Source organism: Poecile atricapillus, chromosome 6, assembly GCF_030490865.1.
Source record: "Poecile atricapillus isolate bPoeAtr1 chromosome 6, bPoeAtr1.hap1, whole genome shotgun sequence".
Lineage (NCBI taxonomy): Eukaryota > Metazoa > Chordata > Aves > Passeriformes > Paridae > Poecile > Poecile atricapillus.
Window position 1 is genome coordinate 35,165,766 of NC_081254.1, and position 22,643 is coordinate 35,188,408.

The 22,643-nt window shown below is 43.4% G+C and overlaps 1 protein-coding gene across 2 annotated transcripts in view; it reads left to right on the forward strand.

The window, feature by feature from the left end:
• Positions 1-13,408: 13,408 nt before the first annotated feature.
• The window catches only part of ZRANB1 (zinc finger RANBP2-type containing 1), a 40,753-nt gene continuing 31,518 nt past the window's right edge, over positions 13,409-22,643 (forward strand). For both annotated transcript variants that reach the window (XM_058840669.1, XM_058840664.1), the window contains exon 1: positions 13,409-13,510. The gene's annotated coding sequence lies outside the window, so the exon portion shown is untranslated. The remainder of the gene's footprint in view (positions 13,511-22,643) is intronic.

The window sequence follows — 22,643 nt, forward strand, 5'->3', positions numbered from 1 at the left end:
GGATGGGGTGCAGAGGTGCAGAGAGGCTGTATTCTGACAGGCTGCTTTTGCTGTCCAAGGCAAGGAATGCTGAGAGACAAGGAAGTGCACAAATCCCAGTGAGATCTGGCTTTTCTTAGTGGCTTTCTTGTAAAGTGCACCTGTGTCTGTCTGGAACAGTTCTAAAACACCCAGTCCTCAAGCAGAGGGAGGTGGGAGAGAGCAGGGGCTCCTGTGTGCCCTGTTCCAGGTGGTCTCTGGAGGCTCCTGGCCGTGGGAATGATGTTGTCCTGATCCCCTCAGCTCTCTGGATGTGGAGGCTCCTTGGAAACCTGGGGATGGCCATGCCATGGAAGTGGTGACCTTGGCTGTGGTTCACCCATCCAGGCTGGAGACAGAAACACTTTTCTCATCAGGGAGAGTCATTTCTGTGCATCCTTTAATCTGGGAATGCCACCTTCTTCAGGGAGAATGGATCCGAGCACCCAAGAGCATCCTGGAAAGAGAGCAGACTGGATCACTGTCTGGAGCTCCAGCAGGTTTGGGACTGAATGTTTTCCCAAATTCCTTTATAAGCAGAGTTTTCTGCTTGTTTATGTCAATTTTGCCCTGTGTAATCTGCCTGGTTTGCCTGGAGGAGCAGCAGGACACTAATTAATTAATGATCACAGGAATGACTCACTTTCCTCGTGCCCTCCTGTGGCACCTTTTTTGTCACAGGAGGAAGCAGGAGCACAGATCCTGTCCCAGGCTGCTCTGGCCTGTCTCCTAGGGAGGGAGGGCAGCAAAATATGAATTTACAGTGACCGTGCAGCATTTCTCACTTGCCCAGTGTCACCACAGAAGCAGCAGCGTGATGTGAGCCTGCTCCATGGACACCACTCAGTGTTCCTGAGGGGAGCTGGCAATGTTGGGATTTTAATAGCATTGGGATTAACTGCCTGCTTAAATGAGGAAAGCAATAGCTTTGTAATTAGTGTGACTTTCTGAACAAAAATGGGGGTGCTGCTTGCCCTGCTGCTCAGGGAAGGGGCTCAGCCTGGTCCCAGGGCAGGGAAGCTCCTTCTCCAGGGCTTGTACATCACCATTGCTTCCCCAAAATTCCACAGCCTGCAGCAGCTCCAACACTTGCACAAAGGTTGCTGCAATCTCCATGTGGGAATCTGTAAGGGTGGGAAATCTCACCAGGGTTAAAATTCTCCCTCCTCCCCACAAGCTGTAGTCTAGTCAGAACACAGAATTAACATCGTGCTTAGGACAAAATAAAATTAATCCAGATTTGACCACCTGTTCTGGAACAGGAGAGAGAAAGAATGCTGGAGAGGGGGGAGAAGCTGGGAACATCATGTGCAGGGGTCACTTTTATTTGTGAAAGGGCAAAAGGTTCCTTGTTGTGGGCAGGTCCCTTCCCTCAGGTCATCCTGGCTGCCACCAGACGTGGCTGAGTTCTCCATTCCCAAGCAAGGCTTGGTCATATCCTCTTATGACAGCTTAGAATCTGTCATTACTGCTCATTACCAGATTGACAGAGCAGAGCCTGTCCTTGCTGCCCTGCCTGCAGCTCATATCATGGATGCAGGAGTCAGGAATCCCTGCTGCCATTAGAAATCATCAGAAATCCTATAGGAAAAAAAGCCTCTGAATCCCAAACTCACATCCCCCAAAGTCACAGTGCCAAAATAAAACATATATGAATATGTTTGGATTTTTTTTTAACTGAAGGGAAAGATTTCTCTGATAGAATATTAAAAAACAGCCTGAGGAGTGGCTGATTGAGCCCCTTAGAATTCCCCTGTACATTTCTTTTTCATGCCACACTGTATGAATGTAAGATTGAACATCACACAGCTTCCTTTGGCCCCTGGCCAGGAAGAGGTTGGAAAATAATTCCCTTTTTTACAGACGTCTTTATCCATCTAGAATGTATAAGTTTAGACAAGAAGGATGTGAGCACTTCAGAGAAATTGATGTCCAGTAAAAGAAAAGCCCCACCAGGTACTTGCCTATTTTCCTACAGGTATTATTGAGAATCTTCAGGTGAGCTGGGAGCAGCAAGGCACTGAGGTGAAAGCTAAATTGGATGTTTACTTTCCTCCCACTTCCATTTGTGATCCGTAGCTAGGAACTGTTCAGTTCCCTATTTATTTAATGGGAGATGATAGAATATTTCAGGATACAGCAGCCCATGTTCTGCCAATTCACAGGATAAACAGACAAAATGTTTCCTGGGCTTGATTTGTCAGGAACAGCTGTTCTTTAGGATGTTGTAGGTATCTTTCCCCTCAAACTAATCTGATCAGGACTTAGAAAAACCTCCACAAAATAAATACTCCACAGTTCAAGCAGACACTGCAGCTGCTCAATGTGGAAATCTTAGGTTGTGGAAGTAGGGAAATTGCTACTCCACAGGAAGATGGGAGCTAAATATTTCCTTTGGCATGGGAAGAGTTGTCAGGGCCATGGAGAAAAACAGAGTACCAAGAAAATGGGGAGCACAAGGAAGGGCAATTAGTGACTGGCAGATCAACATCATTTTCCTGTCTAAGCACTTGGTATTAACACTTGAGGACAAACAGGGTCAGGACTCATCTTTAAAATATTTTCTATACAGGGAGAGGGAGAGAGAATGTGTCTAAATAGAAAAACATCTTCCTTTAACATTGTTTTACCTTTCCTTTCTTCATCTTCTTTTAGTTGTCATTTTTGTAGCTGAATGTTTTAATTTCTCACCAGATACAGGTTTCTCTCCATACCATGTAAACTCCCTTGTCTTTTCAGTTTTAAAACTGTACAGTGTTTTTGAGACCATTTATTTTAAAAGAGCTTTTAAAATGAAGGTGGTTCATCGCACAGAACCCCTAAGAGAACTGTCAGGAGTGCTGCATAAATTACAGCCTCTTCTACTGACCATTTAATACAAGGAAAATGGAAAAAACCAGCACACAGATGATGATGAAAGCCAAGAGCATTTTTTCAAAACTCAAGGTCTTCATGCTAATAATGAAAAATTCCTTGTCTATGCTGGGGGTGACCTTGTAAAAAGCAGCTTACATGTGCATCTCAAAACATCAGGACTAAATTAGGTCTTCATAATGCGAGTGTAGCCTGAACTAGGGTGTTTGTATTCCCCAGAGAGGTCAGTGTGCCTGCGAGGTAACTTGTTTAGCCTAGTTCAGATGCAGTGAAACGCTCCCAGCTGTGTTCAAGTGTGGTGAGCTGCAGGTGTTGCTTTCTCCTTGCCTTCGGAAGACAGGGCAGCTCAGAGCAGTTCACAGACAAGTGGCTGCTGGAGAGGCAGATGCTGGATGAGAAGTGAAACTCTTCCTTTTACATGGGAAATATTGCTGGCTGGACAGCTTCCAAAAATAGAGATGTTGTGGTAAATGCTGGTGTGTTGAAACCAAGCTGGTTTGTACAAGCTCAGGAGTTCCAGAAGGTTTCTGAGCTACACTAAAAGTGCTGCCAGGATGACCAGGAGGTGACCTGGAGCTGATGGAGTGTGTCCCTGGGGACACCCCCATTTCTGGGGGCATCCCCATCACTTCAGGGTTCACCTCCATACCAGCCTCGCTCCCTGGCTTGGACACCAGAGGCTTTAGGAGATCCCACAGAGATTTGGGGAGCAAGTTCCAGAGTTTCTGGTTAAATTACAAAAGCTCCAAATTCTGTGAATATTTTTGTTTTAAATAACATTTTTCTTTTTTTTTTTGGCAAGTTTTCATTAAGTAGTCTTCATTACTTTCATTATCTCTTTTGAAGAATTAAGTGTTTTAAAACTTTGAAGCAAAAAAAGGAATGGAGGCTTTTAATTTGCTCTAGCTATAAATTTGCATGAGAAATATTAATGAAATTATTTTTTTCATGGCCCTTTCAGTATTAGGTTGGCAGAAAAAGAAGCCAAAACTGTTCTTGGTGTTCTAGGCTAGTGGCTTATGTTTCTTATCCATAATCTCTTTTATTTCATGCAGTCTCACTAAATTTGGGACTTCATGCTCTCTAGTCACATTATCTCTCAAGGAAAACCAACTCAATTAAACTTCATTTGGGTTTGAAAAGAGGCAGAGTGTGCATGTTTTGGAGACAATTAGTGCAAGCTCAGACTGCTTATCAGGAAAAGAATAATCAGTGTCAGTCAGACCCTGGAACAGGGCTCAGAGAAGCCATCAGTGGGATTTCCATCCTTGGAGGATTCAGATTCAATGGTACAAGGCCCTGATCTGACCAGATTTTGTCTAGACAGTGCTTTGGCCAAGAAAATCTGGACCAGAGGATCCTTGAGGTCCCTTCCAGCCTTTTCTGTGATTCTGTGGCATTATCTGATACACATCTAACTCCAAACCCCTGTAAACCGCAGGCAACACCTACGAGTACAAAAAAAAAAATATTGTAGCCAGAGCTGTGGCACAGGCACCTCTGGAATGGGACACAGCAGCCATGAATCCAACTGCAATGCTGAGGGTTTGGAAAGAAAAGGATTGTGTAGGTATTCTCTTAGATGAGGCAAATCAGCTAAACAGGGTATATCTACCCAAAATGTCACCAAAATACAGATGCTGATATTCCTTATTTTTCCTGGAGTGTTTCAGGAAAACAAAGGAAAGGAAAACAAAGGAAAACAAAGGGCCATGATCAGTATTAGATGTAAGGACTCAGCCTGAGTGAGCTGTTGGTGAGAGCAAATCAACTCATCCCTCTGAACTGAAGTGGGATATTGATCCAGCATTGGTACAAATAGAAATGCCTTCTGCACTCTGAAACTGGCAATCAAAAAACTTCTGGAAAAAACTTAACCAGCTGGTTTGTTTTGTTCCAAAACATTGGAATTATATTTCTAACTAATGAGTTTTAGGAACTGATAATTGTGGGGGGTTTTTTTTTTTGGCCTTTGATTTTAGTTTCTGAACTTTTTATTTATGTGTAGTCGATATTTTATGCTTTTCTGAGCTGCAATGAGGATTAGAAATCTACTTTGAAAATAAAACCTCAGATTCTAACTTAATCACTTGACTCTAGAGGCAGAAGGTCTAGGACAGGAAGCAAACGTTCCAAGAAAAACATTAAAATACTGACAGCTGACAGAAGTGTGATGTAACAGTGTTTAACTGAGAAGATCTAACAGGACCATATGCTGAGGCAGTCAACAGCTCTGAGGGGAAGCCAAAGACCAAAGGATTTTTCTCCAGGGGTTATCAATCCTAAATAAGATGGAGTTATTTTGATTCTGAGCAATGCCAGTGAGGCCTTATTTGGAATATTCTCTGATGGGAGAGGAAGACAGCCAAGAAATGAGCACAGTTCAGCTTTGGAGCCATGTGCTCTGAGGGAAGCCCAGCTCACTTGGCCCCTTCCCTGAGTGCCTGAGGACACTGTGAAAACTCTTGAAGATTAAGCAAATCGGGCAAGATGTGTACTTGGAATAAGAGAGTGAAAATTCAAAGCCAGGATGGCAAGATAAGAGAAACAGCAACAAAAGGAAATGAGAGAACTTCTGTTTCTTCAGTAGAGCGGTTGGAAAGCTCTAATCCAAACAGGTTTGGGCTCCATTTGAGAAATGAACTCCATAATTTGATGCAAGTGATCAGCCCCATTCATCTGAGCAGCCTTTGCTTCTGACATGGGTAGCCTGGACTCTCATCTACATCAGGTTGGATGGGGCTTGGAGCAAGATGGTCCAGTGGAAGGTGTCCCTGCCCATGGCAGGCGGTTGGAACAAACAACCTTTAAAGTCAATTCCAACCCAAACCATTCTGTGATTCTATGATCAGGTGTAATCAATATTCCTAATATAATCAATGTAGTGTGATTTTTCTATACCAGTGAAATGTGCCTTGTGAGCAATGGGCCAAATCTGGACTTTCTCCCTGGGCCTTGGGGGATTTCCCAGGCCACTTGACTGTAAAAGTCGACTTGGCAGAGGGAGGAACCACGGGAAGTCTTGGGGAAATTGGGCTATGTGAAAGGCATGTCCAGGAAGAAAAGGACATCAATCCCTCCTGGCCAAAGATTTCAAAGGTTCCACATCCAGTGAAGGAATGTGACCTCCCTGAGACTGACCAGCTTCACCAATTTCCAATTATTCCAGCAGCAGCTCAACACTTTGCATAACTTTGTAAAACTGGTTTTATTTATTAAGCTGAATTGCACTGGGCAAAGCTAAGTCAGTGGCTCAGCCTCTCTGCTGCCGTGGTGCTTGGGCAGCAATGAGATGTACAAATGAATGATCACACGTGGATCTGGCTGGTTTAGGGCAGCAATCATTTACCCCTCAGTTAAATATCCTCCCTAATTCGCCAATCCTCAGTCCTCACTCCAACCTCTACAGAAGATCTAAGTTGCTGTAATATTTATGGAATTTTAGCTGTACACAGCCCCAAGAGATGCTCTAAATTGTCCTCTGGTGTTAGAGCCCTGTAAATTTACAGCAGTGCCTGGGCATGGGCAGCTCCAGACCTGGCTGTCTCATAGAAGTGGAAGCTTTTGAAGCTTAGACTTTTTTCAAAGGGCTTAGGTAAGAGAAACTCAGATGCAGCTGAGACATGTGGTTGGAAAACTGAAGCAACACGTACATGTGTAATTTCTCAGGGTGGCAAGGATTATTTGGGAGACAGCAAACATACTTTTCATATGAAAGCAGAAATGTGTGTTACAAAAAGCCTGTTTATAATGCAGCTTACCTACCAGACAGCAATGTCAAGCTGTCAATGGAGAGAGGACTGACAACAAGCTAATGACCTCCTGCTGCTCAATAAATGTCTCAGCTTTGCTCCAGCATCTCTTTGTGCAGTGGGAGGGAGACAGTGATTGTAGGCAACGTTCTGTTGCAATTATTTTATTCTGTTTCTACCCATCTTTTTAACACAACATACAAGAAAGGCGGGCACAGCAGCTTTTGTGAGGCCTGATACAAGTAAACAATAGTTGCTCAAGCTATAATTACTAAATTATTTTCTTCTAAAATTAGGAATAAAAGCAATCAATGAACAGTCCTTCCAGAAAAGTAATCTGTTTTGAAAGTGATTTATTTTTCTGTTCCCCTCATTGTATCTGCAAATAAGGCAAAGCATTATGAGGTATCCTGGTAGACAGCTTTCTGCAAGATTAAATTAGGAATAAGATGGAAAGATACTTTTTATGCAGTTGTTGAAACTGCCTATTTGTGATGAAGAAGGCTAAGAGAAGATACAGATTTTTCACAGAACACACCTCTAAAATATATTAAATCATATTAAAGTGATATTAATTTATGGATCAGGCTAGGCCTGAATTAAAACAAAGATCTCATCCAAAATTTGACAATTTTCCAGAAGAAAATTCTTTTCCCCATTTTAATTTCAGACTTGTGTATTTCTTATCTTCCTCAGTTCTCATCCAAGGTCTCCACTAATGGCTTTAAAGTATCCCTGATATTCTTTCACCATCCTGCTGAGCCAGTAGTGTGGTAATTGGCACTACCCTGTTGGAATCTCACTCTTACCTGTTTTGTGTTCTGGTTTTAATTTGAGCTGTCTGTGTTTAATCCTAGATTTGCTCATAAAAAGGATAAGTCTCGATAAATAGGTAAGAGAAAGGCTTCTGAGACACAGAATGAAAATATCCAGAATCCTTAAGCAGTCTATTGGTGGATTACGTCAACTCAAAGATAGATTTTGCTCCCTCTGGCTCATCAAATAATCTGATTAGCTGGTGCTGATTATGCTGGGCATGATGCACTGTGTTCTGCAAACCAGACACAGAATGTCCCTTCTCTGCTGCCTCGTGTGCTCCTTATTTATAATAAATCCCATTTTCATTTTTGCCGACCACTAACAGCTTTGGCTTGACTTTGGGGCATATTAAAGCCACCTGATAACACTGCCTTGCTGCACAGGAGAAGGGCTGGGCTGTCCTAAAATAGAAAAAATCTGAGTTTTTGCCTTTCAGCTCCAGAGCCACCGGGTTTAACATCTCTGGCTTTTATACAATGTTTGGGGAAGGGTGATGCCATCACGGGGCTCACAAAAGCCAGGAGTCAGAGGAGGGGCTTGCCTAACCCAGCATCAAAACCAGTGGCAGAATGATGTGGTATTTTCATCTCCTTCAGCCCCAGCTCACAGTGGTAGAGGAACCATTGTTATGCTGACCCTACACTTCATTTTCTGCTGCCAGAAGCATTTTGGAGGGGTCCGGCGTTGGTTAAATGTGTCAGTGGTGACAGCGAGAGAGACAGTGGCCATTGCACAGGGCCACCCGGGGTCTTTACGCCTGACATTTCTGTACAACAGTAAGTTTATGTATTTCAGTCCATTTTTAAAGTGGATTTTTGTCTCGAGTCCTCACAAATGTCTTACAAGCCCCTGAAGAGACTCAGGCTGCTGAGTCCTTTTTGACTTGTCACCGTCGTCCCTGATGACTTTCAGAGCGCATCCAAAGAGCTCTTCGCATTTTGCTGTTCTGTTTTTCTTTCCCCTTTAACACCCTGTCTCACATTTTTCCTCGGTTCCCTCTCTCTTTTCCTCCTCTCTGTCCTCCCCCCTGCATTCCTGTGCTGTGACAGACCTGCTGATGCACACTCAGAGCGGCGGCAGCCACGCTGTGTTCACCATCTGGGCCGGGCAGCTCCTGCAGTCTCGTGGAGTCTCCAGATCCACACTGAGAGCTGGAACGCAGCCATCCCATCGCCTCCCAGCTTCCCGTTTGTCTCCACGTGTGCTGCTTCTCTGTTGGCCACAGACTCCTTCACCTACACAAGGTCTGCCCAGCTGAGGAAAGCTTCTAAGGTTCTCTGATCACAGGGCTCCAGCCCTTCAGTTGGAAATCCATCCTATCCCGATGGATTCACTCCTTCACCCCCTGCTCTGCTCCATGTGGAACCAGAGAGGAAGCAAGAAAAATATGACAATGTGGAAGCTTTCAATGCAAGTGCTCCCTGCTTTGTACCCTTTTCTTTTTGTCACTGAAATACATTTCAGGGTGCATTTCTGCCCAGTTTTTCCAATCTAGGTTTATTTATTCTCTCTCTTTCCTGGCTGTTTGGTCCCTGAAACAATCACCCCACACACTCTGACTACTTGGAGAGCTGTGAGGGGTCTCTTGCTGTCTCCATGGATGTTCTTTCATGTCTCTTCCAACCCAAGGCATTCTATGGTTCTGTGATTTAGCCCCCTCTGACTTTATCCTTGCCTGGATAGGGAGGATAGTGATCTAGCTATAGTTGAATACTTTTATGATTCAAATGAAAATGAAAAAAGGAGCCCCAAGGATGGGATTTACTGGGTTTGAAGGCTCAGGCTGACTCAGAGAATGGAAACCTGGTAATAAATCAGTGAACCATTTAAAACATCCTGTTCTCAATCCAAAACCTCTGCTTCCTTTGGACTTTTGTGCGTTTCTATTCCTCACCTTTTATCTAAGTTTTGCAAGCCTTTGCTCCTGAAAACACAGGATAAAGCAACGGCAAGAGCAGGATCTGAGGAGCTGCTTGAGTAGGGAGCTCTGCATATCCAAAGTTCAGCTGGTGAGAAAGAACCATCTGGTGAGCACGTACATCCCTGCTCCTGGATAAGCTGAGGATGAATTTCCTAATGGGAGCCAGCACTCTGCCTGAGAGTGAGGAGTTACCAGGGTAAAGAGAATTACATAAGAGCAAGATCTGCACTTAGACATCACTAACTAGATGTAATCTTTGCACTCAAGCTGAGGTAATTCTGCTGCAGCACAAAAACACTCCATGCCAGCAGAAAATAATTGGGTTTTTTGTCTTTTTTTTTGCTTACCTGAAGCACAATTTTGTGTCGCTGAGTCCCTCAGCTACTACACGCAACAAATGCGCTCCTGTGGAATGTTTCAGTGCTTGCTTTCTAATTATAGCTTTGGGTATCGTTTGCTCGGGTATAAACAGGGTGAATCAGAACAGAAACGTCAGGGAGGGTTGAGGGAAAGGCCTTTTACTAACAGCGAGCATCAGGGCAGAAAAAAATCAGGGCATCTTGTAAGGCAAAGCATTTGTGTTTAATAGGAGACAGCAGCAAATTGCAACTCAGGGTTGCGCTGAAGAAATCCTAAATTTATAAATTCTTTGTAGAAAAGGGAACTTCCCAGCCATCTGCCTCGCTGGCTGCCTGCAAGGCTCACACCTCGCAGGCACAAAGGGTTCCAGGCTGGTGGGGCAGCTCCAGGCTGGCAAGGATGGGAACCAAGGGGGTTCTGAGCTGGATATTCCTGTAAAATCACACCATTTGTGCACATTGCTTGGGTTTTATCCAATCTCTGAGCTCTGACAAGGAGATTTATTATCAGTTCTTGTTCTGGAGGAACGGGAAGAAAGGAGATTGGAGTTAGGATGACTAAGGAAGGTGGGGAGTTACGAGAAGAGAGATCTATGATGTTTGAAAAGTGGGGAAAAAAGAAAACTGGAACACATATATGTGCAAATGATATTTTTATCTCATGGTTCTGCCGTGGGTTTATTGTGAGGCACAAGGGGCAGTTGTACAACTCTGTGTGAAGGCACACGAGCTGCAAGGCCTGAGCAAATCCAGCTCTGCAAAGGAAGGTTCCCAAAATAACAGCTTCAGTTGTCAAATGAGTATGACTGTTCCAAATTCCTTCCTAGGGAGTTAAAATTTCTCCTTAAATTGGTGAAAGCAAATGAAAATTTTGGGTGGGATATAGGAAATTAGTACTTGCTTACAACTTCTGCTACCTCTAACAAAAATAGAATTATCTTTCTGACATTTAAAAAAAGATGATCAAACACCAAATCTATTGAGGACTGGACTATCAAGTCATGTAGATTTTGATTTGTCTCCAAATTAGAAGTCTGAAAGCTCTTCTTGGGTAAATTATATGTGTAAATATCAATGTTCTAAACTGCTGAAAGGTCATTCCTCTTTTATTTTATTGTTTAAGTCTAGAACAAATGGCAAACTCCTGCAAGGTAAACCTGGAAGGAGACACCAGCAGCTTCTTGAGCTGAAGGCAAAGACATGGCCTTAGCAATAAAGTCACCAACATAAAAAAATGTCAGGTAATTGGGAGATGCAGCCCAGGATTTTCTTTTGCTCTGGTAGATATTTTCAAATTCAATTTGTCCCCATGTTCTCCTTTGAATACAATCCAGGGACCTCTTTCACAACTCAGAATGCTTCTGTTCTGCAGACCAAATGTGCAGAGATTAAAATCTCTTAGAATCATAGAATTATTTGGAATTATGTTCTTTTTTCAGTTGGTCATAACTTTTTTTCCAACCCAAGCCCCTCTACAAGTCTATGTTTCTAAGATATTCCTTGTATTTTCATATCTTTTTATGCAGTCTAATCTATAACAATTATTTCTGGGAACTTCCATTGTTGCACAGTTGGGGCAGCATTTAGAATTTACCCCAACAGCTCTTCCATCATCTTGCCTAGATGCCAAGAGGAAGGGATACATTTTTGGGATGATGTCTAAGCACAGAGATGGTAAAATTCTTTAAGATAAGGAAGATTTATTTTACATGACTTATCAAAGTCTTATTAAAAAAAAAAAGTTGTTCCCCTTTTTTCTACAGCTGTGTTTTGAGAAATGCACCAGCTTGTTCAGTGGAGTCAGAAAGAGAATTTAGTAAATAATTAGTCTGGGAGAGAGAAATCACATTACCATCCCCCTGCAACAATTCTCAATGTTTATAGGGAACTAATTTAATTGCAAATGAAGACAAATTTCTATTTCAGTCTCCATAAGTAATTACATTTTACTTGTCCTGACTCCAGTCCTGGTTGTCTGATTGCTGGACAAAGGGATTTTCTCTAGCACTGCTCTGCTGGAACATCTCAGGTGCTTTCCTTTTATGCTGACTGAGGGAGAAGGGATGGATCCAGCTGCTTCTGGATGAGTTTCCCAATGCAACACCAAGCTTGAGGCATTATCTAACAGTGTCTGGGAATGGGGAATGAAACCATGGAAATAAGAAAGTGCTAAAACATCTGAGAAAGCCTGAAATAAAAAGTAGTAACTGTGTGTGTGTGTTTGGGGGGTGTGTGTGTGTGTGTGTGTGTGTGTGGTGGAAATCAAGTATCAAATGATGTAAAACCCATGAGGGAAAAGCAAGGAAGTGGACAAATACACATTTTCTGTCAGTGAGCCCACAAGGGCAGCTTAAGGAAGATGCAGTCTAGCAATTTTTGAATGGAAAGCAAAAAAAATATTGCATAGCCAGCACACGGACTGAACCCAAGGGCTGGCAGAGCTGTTGCTGCTGGTCTTTCCTTCTCAGGGAAGAAATGGGCTTGGCACTGCATGGCTGCTACTTGGATAAGTCCTTTTGGGCAGGGTGGCATCCTGAACTCCAACCCCACACATTCACTGTCTCGAGTCAGGAACAGCTGGAAATGACATGCGGAGGAAATGTTTAAAATTTATTTCACAAAATCAATTTAGATTGAAAAAGATTTCTGAGATCGAGTCTGACCAATGACCCAACACCACCATATCAACCTGACCATGGCACCTGGAGGATTTTGGATTCCCATTAATTCCTTCAGTTGTTCTACAGCAAATCATTTCTCAAGTGCCAATAAGAAATAGAGGACGGAGTCTTAAATTGCAGCCAGTGGAGGTTCAGGTTGGACATTAGGAGGAATTTCTCCATGGAAAGGGTGATTAGACATTGGAAGGAGCTGCCCAGGGAGGTTTGGAGTGCCCATCCCTGGAGGTGTCCAAGGAAGGCCGGGATGTGGCACTCAGGGCTCTGGACAAGGTGGGGATTGGTCACAAGTTGGACTCGGGTTATCTCGGAGGTCTTTTCCAACCTCAGCGATTCTGTCATCAGCTGTGACAAAGCGGTGTTCTCCACGGCTGTTGCCTGGCCACGTGCCATCACACGGAGGATTTTTGAGGGATTATTCCCACAGGAAACTCCGATGTCCGTGTAGCCCGCACCGCGGTACATGAGGAGCCACGGGGAGGGAGGACGCTCTCGTTTCCACTCCACAGCGCTCTGCGCGTTACCGCCGGCGACCCAGGCGCATGTTTGGCTCGGGGAAGGTCGCGGGGTCCCGAGGGCTCCTGGGGCCGTGCGGGAAGAAGGGGAGCGGGAAGGGCCGGGCCGGGTACGGCGGAATCCCCACCGGGGGTCCCGCGGGACCCGCCCTGAGGGGCCGGGACGGGCGGCGCCCCCTGGCGCCCGCCCTGCGCGCGGCGCCCCGCGGCAGCGATGACATCACCGCTCTGCGCAAAGAGCCGCCCGTCGATTGGCGGAAGTGAGGAGCGGGCCCAGCCAATGGGCGGCGCGCAGGGCGGCAGGCCGCGCTGACGTGCGGCTCGGCCGTGCGGGGGTTTATTTTGCTTTGGGCCGCTCCGGCCGCCGCCATTAGAGGAGCGCGGGCAGAGCCTCCCCCCCCCCGCCGCGCCAAGTGGGAGCGCCCGCGGCCGCGGCAGCCGCGGCGCCTCGGGAGAGACCATGTCGTGAGCGGGGGGGGAGCGCGGGAGGGGGGGGGGGCGGCGCGGGGCGCAGGCGGCTCCCAGTGCTCCGAGCGTGTTCCTGAGGGACTGAGGGACGGATCTCGGCGGAGAGGTAAAGATCTTGTGCTCTTACTGCCCTCCTCGGGCAGCGCTGCAGGACCAGGGGGCGCGGGGGGGACGGGGGCGAGCTGAGCCAGAGTCCACCGGGGACCCGCTGCGGGGTCGGGGGGGGCTGTGAGGAGGCGCCTCCGGCTTGGCCCCGGATCCCGCTGCGATCGGTGTCCCGCGTGGAAAGGTTTGCTGAGGGAAGGCAGGCTGGCACAGCCTCGGTACAAAGGCAGGAAACTCGGATTTTTCTCCCGTGGCTGCTGCTCCGGACCCCGGGCTATAGTGCCTTGGTGTGCCTGGGTGAGATCATGCCTGTGCCGCCTCCCTCACACTTCTTCCCACCCTCCTGGTTTGATTTTGTTCGTGTTCGGATGTGCCTGTGTGGATCTGCACGCGGTGGTGGAGTAGGTGATGGGAGTGATGGGTTGTGTCTGTGGATTTTGGGTAGCAGAACTTCCATGATATTGCTTGTCCCATTCTTGAAAATGTCCAAGGCCAGGTTGGACGGGGCTTGGAGCAACCTGGGATAGTGGAAGGTGTCCCTGTCTATGGCAGGGGGTTGGAACGAGATGATCTTTAAGGTCCCTTCCAGCCCAAACCACTCTGTGATTCATTCTGTGATTCTGTGATCAAGTATTGTCGATGCTTTATCATAAGTACAGTGTGAGAAATATTTCAAAGTCGAGCTCCTCTTTGGGAACCGAAGTCTAAACAAAAATTGGGAAAGTTGGATTAAGGAGCGAGGCAGACCTTGGTAATCCACGCTGCCAGCGCCTCCCTGTCTGCCTTCACGGACCCAGACTGCAGCAGCTTCCTGGCAGGATAAGATAAACTTGTCTGCGGAGGTCATGGATGTGTCTGTGAGTCCTTTTGATGTGTCTGTGAGTCTTCCCTTGGGAGTGACAGAATCAGCCTGTCCCCACAGCAGTCACCGCTCCCTTGGGAGCAGCGGGTGGGAGAAATGATGGAGAAGATGGATCCGGGTGTCCTACACAGCTGGCACAGCCCGGCTGCTGAGAACTTTCTGCTGCCACGGTGACTTTCAGCGATGGCAATAATGACAACTTTTTCTGGAATTCTTGGGGGTTGATGTAGTAAACAAACGTTGTTTGACGGGCTTTGTGCTGTGCTTGAACAGTCTGTGCTCACCAGCTGCCTGCGGTGTCACAAGTGCTGGAGCTGGCATGTGAGTTTAGTGCTTTGATGTGTTTGCTGGTACAAAAATTGAAAGGTGAGATGTCTTCTGTATAGTAACTCCCTCCTTCTCTTCTTAGAGCTTGCTCTGTTGTGTTGTCTTTTAACAGTAGTTCAGGAGGGATCTGTTGTAATTAATTTTGTTTTTCCGTCTGCTTGTTGGTCTTTGGTGACCACAGAAGAGGTTTGTGAGGCTTATTTATTTTTTCCCCCCTTTCTCAGTAGTTGCTCAGGGAGGGGCAAACAGGTAAGCAGCAGGAGGTGTTCTGGAACTGTTTTGCTGGCCTCCTTCTGAAGGCCAAGCTGAGTTGGTGTCTCAGCATGTGGAGTCTGGAATGTCATATGTGAAAGATCACCTCTGGTTTAAGTCCGTCACAGCATTCAAAGAGAATAAAGCCTTTGGATGCTTTGTATTTCTTGGGATTTGTGAAACTCTAATTATGTGGTGTAGTTCTCTTGAAGGAAAAAGAAATTGCTGCCTTTACTTTCCTTCTGCTGCTTAAGCAAGGGCAGGCAGGTGGGGGTGACACCGGCGAGGCTGTGAACTGTTCTTGTGGAGTTGTGTCTATTAGCATTTTCTCAGAAGCATAATTACAAATATTAATGTAATTGGAATGCTGAGTGGCACAAAAGCATCAACGGTTCATCACAGAAGCGTGACTTTAATTGGAGACTTAGCTCAGAATGGGTCAAGGGGACATTTGTAGCTTTGTGTGTGGCCATTCTCATTGTGTGTTGTTTGACCTGTAAATTCCTCAGGGACAGGAGTTCCCACCCGTCTTTGGTGCCCTTTGCAAGAAGGATCTGTAAATAAGTCAGAAGTGTAAGTAGGAAATACTTTACTGATTGAATGGGAGGTTATTTTTAATACAGTCAATCAAATAATCAAATTTTCTCTTAGGCACTTTAAAGTGAGATTTACTGGCTTCTTCATGTGGTATTAACTTGGGTGTTAATGTTTCTCTTTCCAGCTTCTCTTTGCTGTATCAGTTCTAGCACAACTTCACATCAATACATTCTTTGTCGTGATGTGCTCTCAGCTAATCACAGCAAAGCATTTAAACTGCTACTGCCAGTTCTCTTAGTAATCTCATGCCCTTTCCTCCCCCCAAAATTTGAGGACTGGGTTATTTTGGGCTGTTCAAAATTGATGTCAACAAGTAATCCTCAATTTAACTGCATGAATTATGATCCACAGTCTCCTGGTACTAAAATGGAACTAAACTTTAGTTTGGCAGCTGAAAATGGCTGGCTTAGCTGTAATAGAGTTCTTAATTTTTTTTTTTTTAAATAGTACTATGTATGAGGAGGGAAATGAGGCAGAGTTGAAAAGAGATTTTTTTTCAACACAGCTAGTGAAGAGTTTGCCATTTCTCTTGTCAGATGGCGTAGCTTGGTAAAATCAGTTTAGTAATATAGATAATTGTAACTTTGTAATGTCAGTTGAATGGAATTTGTTACACCTTAAAGCATCTGTCTTAAAATTAAGATTTCGAACATTTGGGATCCAGACACTTACCTGGTACTTTTCATAGCATTTCTTGTGTAGCTGTCATTGCCTCAGCTTGCACAGGATTGTGACTGTGCTCATTTTTGCATCATCTGTGGCTGGAGCACAGCTGCTCTTTGTAGTTAATTCTTTTGGAACTTTCTTGACATGCAAGATTAATAATTACCACTTTGGGGTCTACCAGTTAACGTACTTTAAAAGAAGAACTGTCATACTTCAACAACAATTCTAAGAGTGTGTTAATCTATAATAATATTTATGATTTTCTGTTTCTTCTTTTGTGGCATAGGCAGGTATTCCCAAGTTCTGTACTCAGACTGGAGTTGTGTCCACCTTATGTTTTTCAAAATAACTTTTTTTTTCCTGAGCTGATGTCCCTTTATGCAGAAACTCACTTTGGCAAAGACCAGGGAGAGGAGAGGTGTGGATGGGATGGAGCAGGGAATGAGGGCAGTGATGTTTGAAGAGAGAACTCAAGAGGGGGCTGATACGGAGTCTGGTTCAAGAAAGCAGAAGGAAAAGTAGATTTTTTACAAGGAACATGGGGAGGTAATACAGTGGAAAGATTGGTAGTGACTGGTATGTGCAGAGCATCTTGCCTAGGAAGCAGCCAACTTTGCAACCCTTTTACATTTTCTATTGTACAGGAGATATAATTAAGTTGGCATTTTTCCCTTTGGTTATTTGGGTTTGTCTTGATGTAATCTGTTCTGCTTGTTCTTAAGACAAGGATACTACTGCATGGTTTGTTTTTATTTTTTTGTTTGCTTGTTTGTTTATTTTTTATTATGGTCTACTAAGTTGGATTTTTTTTTTTTTTTTTTTTTTTGCTGACAATGGCTTGCAGACTTTAAATTAAGGGCAGTTATTACTTCTAAGAAAAATGCTGGACAAGACACAGGATTTAAGTTCAGAACTGAGCTGAAAATACCTGAAGTACTGAAGACCTAGGTAGAAAGTGAAAAGCAGACATGTAACCTTTTGTCCAGGTCATGGGGGGGGCTGGAAGGAAGGACTTGTGTCTGCTTTGGCACATGTAAATAGGGCTGTGTAAGTAGGACTTGTGTCTGGAACTGTGACTTGTGAGCAAGGAGGCTGCAGTTTTCTCCCCTTCCCCATCCTCCTGCTGTGCCAGAAGCCAGGACACGGTGCTGTTTTATTTGGGTTATGTTTGCCATTACTTCTGTAATCAAATGTTAAGGTTTAAAACCCTCCATGTGGTTCTTTGACTTCAGTTTGATTTAGCATCTGGTTGTAAGAAGCTGTTTTTAATAAATCAGAGAAAGATGGGGGTTACTGTGGAGTTTGTAGGAATTAAGAAACTTTGGTAAGGTCTGTTGGTTTTCTTGGTAATTTCTAGATATTCACGAGTTGGTGTTCCTGAGCTAAAGAAAACTGTCAGAACCATGATTTATTTGACTTTGGAAGGAAGAATAAACTTGAGTGGTCTGGGTGGTTTTTTTGGTTTTTTTTTTCCCCCCCAGTGTGTTAGAACTATTTTGATCAGTAATTTTTTAGCGACTTTGAATTTACACACACTTTTATAGGTCCACTCATTTAAAAACTATGTGGTTCTTGATGCAGTCAGTTGATTATCTGGGAAGAAAAACATCTATCATAAATCTCATAAATGTGTGTAATTCCAGCAAAAAATAGGAAGTTTGCTTTGTGATGATGATTGCTGGTTTATGGGACAGTCTTGTTTTTCGTGGTTGTTGGGACTGTAAGTGCACTCTGAGAGCTCGGCTTGTGCATGTCTCAGGCTAATGGGCTTGAAAGTATTCCTTGAGTCTCCAATCATCTTCCCAGTATCTAAGCAGGGATCTGTAGAGACAGCTGGCATATTTATTCCCTGCTGTTATTTCAGTACTCCCCTGGAACAGGCTCAGTCTAGAGGTCTTGGGTTCAAGGAGTGTTGATGATATACTTTTGGTTTTTGCTGGTTCTCACTGCCCTGGGTGCTTTGTCCTGGACTTGTGCTTGTCATTGACACCGTCTGACAGATGGGCCAGTGGGTTTAGGTTTTACCTGTGAAGGCTTGCCCTTACTGGCTGCCTGCTGAGAAGCTCATTTTTGGCTTGCTGAAGGGCTGAGATAGGCTGCTGAACTGTTTACTTTTTATTCTTCACCTCCCCACTGGCAGGGATAAAAAGAAGTGTCACCTCATAGCTTTTAAAGGTTTATTTAAAGAAGGTTGTTCAATGTTGCCTTTAGTAGAAACTTACTCCCACCCCAGAACCTGTTATTTCTGTTTTAGAGTTGTTACTCTGAAACTTTCCAGGAGTGCAGAGTACCCTGCAGTGATTAACTCAGAGATACGAATTGTGACCAAAATACAGATTACTAATCTTATGGTTAAAAAAAAAAAAAAAAGTGATTTAAAATAAAGAACTGGAATCACTCTGTCTCTAGAAGGAGTTTGGATTTGTTTTCCCTATGATATTTGACACTAGTGCTTTGTACTGTGTTAATCAACAGCATCCACACTAGTGGACTTTGTGTGCTGTGATAATAGCATTTTGGCTACTGTTTTTTCTTTTTCCCCCTTTTGGATACTTTGCTGCCTTGCCAGCACCTTAGGAAGAACTGCATAAAATGAATGTAATTTGTTTGACTCACTTGAGCTGGGACTTGCCTTAAGTGTATTCCAATTGCAAATGCTCATACCAAAGACAGTCCTTAGCTGTATCTGGATGTGGCTTGACATTAATTAGGAGCAAACTGCCCAAGAGTGATGCTGAGTGTGTGTTTCCATGTTTCCTTCGGAGGCAGGTGGTTTTCCTCCTCTGAATGGTGTGTGTAGCCCTGCTCTAATTTATGGTCAGGCAGTATTGAGGAGGTCCAGGGGATAATTACTAGAGAATGTACAGGTCTTGGTGTAATGTTCCTGCCATTGGACAGGTTTAAGTGTTTCAGAGTTTTGATGTCTGACTCCACAGTGTGTTTTCAGTCAGAGCGTGACATCTGGTTTTTCTCTTTGTGTGTAAGGATGGCTGAGAGCTAAACAAAAATGGGTCTGGTGTTGGAGGCACAGTCTAAACACAGATAAACTGTTTTTGTATTTGACCTCACTTTTTATAAAGAAACATCTTGTTCAACTTCTGTACTTTGTCCAAGGCTAATGTCGTTTTAAAAATGAAGTTTTAACGGTTCTGTTGTTCTACTGTATATGTTTGTTACTGTAGATCTCAAGTCAGTTATTCATCTGTTGCTGTTCATGGTCAAATTCATTAAATGCTGCTGACTGTATTTATGCAAATGCTCTATCATAGCTCATTATTTTAAGTCATTTTGCTTGGATTTTGATTAGTGTCGTGTGGGAGATGTTGTGCATTATGTAACTGTTAAACTGCTTACCCTTGTTTGCCCAAATGGTGTTGGTTTCTAAGCAGTTGGTCATGTTTAGTCCATCCTAATGTGTAGTAACATCTCATGTCTCATCTGGACAGTTGTTCACTTTTAATTGAGCTTAAAACAAAAAAAGCAGCCCTGACAAAGAAAGAGAACTGAACAGCAGGCTGCTGCTCCTGGGTTTTTATAGGTTGTTTTCAGCAGTTAAGATTTTCCTAGGTTTCAGTCACAAAGTTAATAGAGCTAGATGGAGTTTGACCCATTTGAGATGAGTAATGAGTAAAATGCAAACTTGCACTGTGCAAGTTACACAAGAGGGTTAATTGTAGCGGCTAAGAGCACAGAAATGCTTTAAGAGATAAATATTTGAATAAAAAAAAAGACAGCAGAAAGAGAAAATGTACTATTCTCAAATATCTGTCAATTCTATAATGTTTCCAGCTTTTGCAGAAGCATCCGTTTACATTAAGTTGTAGATTTAATCGTAAAGTTCATTGTCAGTCTTTTATTTCAGATGTCTCCAAAGATCAGAAACCTCCCAGATGTTTTCCTTCTTAGTGTGTGGAGCATTAGCAGAATTGGACATCCTCTTGCCTTAAAGCTGCATATAAATTCTTTTGCTTATGAAAAGTCAGCAGTTGGGTTGGAAGTGTGAATAGAATATTGAAAAGAAAGCTGAAGCAAAATCAGCGTAATTTTTCTGAATACCATAAATACCTAATAAAGTAGATTTAAGACGCTTTGAAATGAGATACGAATCCATAAAGCAGAATGAAAACAATTTTTTATTAATTTTATGTAAATGAAATCCATCTGAATTCACCCAATGAACAGACTTCTGAATGTGTTCAGAAGTTAATTCTTACTTTCCTGCTTTTTTTGGTTAAGAGAACTGTGTTTCTTGCATTGTGTTTCTTAGTGAGAGCTGAAGTCTCCTGGATTTTAACTCATTCCTCACTTATAAGATGAAAAGTTTTAGGTAGTGAGGCAGGTCATAGCTAAAAATCTACAGTAAGGAGTATTTTTGGTGATCTGGACTATCAAAAGTGAAGAAAATGTTAGAAATCACTTTGAGCTAGATTGTAAATAGTTACTCAGTTCCGACAAAAATATTTTCAGGTTTTTTTTTCTCATGCACCATTAATGCTGTATTTTATATTTTGTGTTGTGATATGCATGGGAGTGATTTGGTGTTTAATGGAAATCAGATTTGTGCCAGTCTTACCTGGATGATGCTTCTCTTGAGACAGCAGCCTTGTCCCTGCTGCTGGCGTTGGAGGGAGCAGAGGAGCAGCTCCATTTATCAGCAGAGCCAGAGGTGATCTGTGTGTGTTCTTGCTGCCATGAGGATGGGAGGATGATGCAGTTGGACAGAAGCCTCCCAATCCTGCTTGTACAGTTTGGTGAGAAGGGTTTGTGCCTTCTGTGGCTGCTGCAGTTTGGGTCCAGTTCCTGCAAACAGCCAGCTGGTGTTCTTCAAGGAAATCAACATTTCCCAAGTAAAACCCCCATCTCACAGAGCAGCTTGTGGAAAATTATTTCAGTGTGCTTTTGCTGAGATGACAGAGTGTTTTCTCCTTTCTGCTGCTCTGTTTGGGACCGAATTGTTGCCTTTTTAAAGAACTGTCCTAAGAACCGAAGCAAACTCTGCTTGCTTATTAAATTTCTTGCTTCAGTGTGTTCGGGCTAATGAAGAAAATACTTCACAGTAATCTTTCCATTCTTTATTATAATGCATTGATGCTACTGCAAAGCTTCCAGATCCAGTGCTGATCTGATCTGTTTGTTCCATTGACGAGGTCAGGGTTCTTAATTTTATTAAAATTAATTTGCGGAGATGACAATGGAGCTTATTGTTAGTTCCCATCAAACTACAGAAGCCCAAGTTCAATCTTTGTGCTTTTAATATATCTGTGGAGGCTTATACTGAATTATTGAGAAAGAAGAGCAAATAGCTGAAGGTAGAGTTAGTTTGGTAAGGTAAGAGAAGATGGTCAGTTAATGTGCACTTTGGAAAATTAGGCTGGGATTTGTGAAAGGTTTTACTTTCTATACTCCTGAAGTGCTGAATTAAGAGATTCTACATTTGGTTATAGAGATCCCTTTCTTTCAGAAAAAGGTACTTCTGCTTACTGTGTTCATCTGAAAAGTTGCTTTAGTGTTTTTAAAATGAAGAAACCAGCCTGCCTTTTTTTTTGGAGCAGCTTATGAGAGGCAGCTGCATGGGGGGAAGGAGGGTGGTTCTTGATTTGTCTTGCAGAAGGCTGAAGCTAGCACCTTGAGCTCCCTTTTTCCCTGTAAACACAGAAGCAGTTTTATTTGAAAATCTGTGGACATGAACAAAATGAATTTGAGGTGGGAACACAGATCTGGTTGGTGGAATTACGTAAGGTTTCAGCCAGCACAGATGCCAGCACCATCCCAGCTAAAATCCGTAGTGTAGACTGGTCTAAATCAGCATCTGGCTTGTTTACGGGGGGGGGGCTTGATCGTTTAATGAAGTGGAGCTCCATATTGTTCCTTGTTTGAGCCAAGGGAAAAACAACTTCTGGACACAGCAAATAATTAAATTGAGGGGAGTGTAATATATCCTGTCCTAAAAGTGGTATTTGAGAACTTTATTGTTTCTTCCCAATTTCTGCGAGCTGTTTTGTGTTTTCCTGTGCACCTAAAATGAAGAATTTTGTTAAAAAATTCTAGTTATTCTAGGTCACCTTTTACAACTGACTTTATGTAGTAAAAAAGTGATCTGATAAGGTTTTATTTTTTTTTTCGTTCCTTATTTATCAGAACTTAATATATTTTCTTCAATGTATTGAGTTACTCTACAAGTGTGTTCAGAAGATACTCAGCACACTGTCTAAACTGATCAACTGGAATTTGTTTGAAGTTTTGTGGGTTTTAATTTCTTGTCTGCTCATGCATTTTGGACATAAAGGCATGCACCTGCACTTCACAGTCACTGTGTTGCTATTTCTCTGTCAGAGGAGGTGCTCCATGATTCAGCTTCTCCTCTGTGAGGAATCCAAAATAACAAGTTGACTTGAAAACAAAGTCAGAGAAGGAATTGGGAAAAAATGTA